This window comes from Penaeus monodon, chromosome 24 (assembly GCF_015228065.2).
Source record: "Penaeus monodon isolate SGIC_2016 chromosome 24, NSTDA_Pmon_1, whole genome shotgun sequence".
Lineage (NCBI taxonomy): Eukaryota > Metazoa > Arthropoda > Malacostraca > Decapoda > Penaeidae > Penaeus > Penaeus monodon.
Window position 1 is genome coordinate 1,590,641 of NC_051409.1, and position 1,271 is coordinate 1,591,911.

The window sequence follows — 1,271 nt, forward strand, 5'->3', positions numbered from 1 at the left end:
CAACCAGTGCGGGCACAACACATTTTCATCCCACCTGGTTCATGTCTTGCCGGAGCTGACTTCATCAATTTTCCTTTCTGGGATCACCAGCACAGCGGGATGTCCCGTGTCCTGAATCAATAATTTCATGCTTTTCAGTCGTGGGTTTGCATGCTGACTGTGCGGAAGAGGATGGAGGAAGTGAGACGGGTCTCTGACTTTGCTTGGTTCCCTTTATTTTCTTGTCATTAGTATTGATAATGCTACCGATAACAATAATTGCAGTAATAATGAACTTGAAGGATAAAATTGGTGGTCACTCCAATAAAAGAATTAATATTGGCAGCAATGAAAATAGCTTATAATAGAAAAAGCAATGATAGCATAAGTAAATATAAAATAGAATAACTGAAAAAAAAATTTAAGTAAAAAAATTAAAAAATATCAGATAAAAAAATAAAAATAACATAAAAAGATGAGCTAATATCAGGATAAAAACATAACAGATGAAAAATAGCAGAAAGTTCCGAAATCTTTTCCCCAAAATTAATAAAAACCCCTTTTACCAAGGAGGTTTAACTGATTCTCTTTTTAAAACCGATCTTAACCCAAACATTTGGGAATAAAATTCGGGAATCTATAAATTTAAATTATTTGGGATCGAAAGTTTTTTTACCAAAGAGCAAATACAGTAAAACGGGAAGATTTGCATTTTTACCCCTCAAAGCTTTAAGTCTTAAAAACAGGGGACAGTGAAATTTCCCAAAAGTCAAAGGGAAAAGAGTTCGTTATGAAGTCGAAAGTTTTTTTGCAAAAAGGGAACGTGACCAATCTGGCTAAAATATAAACCCCCTTGCAGGGAAATGCTGCAGCCTAAATTCGCGAAAAATCTCTTCCTTTTTGCCTCAAAAAAGAGGGGCACCCTCCCATTTCTCTTGCAAAAACTTCTGTGAGCCCCTGAAATCAGTGGAGAGAAAGTAACGATAAACCCCAAAATGGAAATAAAAGAAACAGATTGATATTACAGCCCTTCCGAAATTAACTACGTGAAACTCAACATTTGAAACACAGAGGTCCCCTTTTCGAAATTGCAATGTGTGCTTAAATTAGGATAGGTGGATAATTGTTTCAAAAAAAATGAGGAAGGGATAACTATAGATAATTATAAAAAAATATATAGACAAAAAAGATATAGATATAGAAAAAATATAAAAGAAAAAAGAGATGGATTTTATATTATTATATTATAATATAATATATATATATATATATTTTAATTTTTTATTTTTATA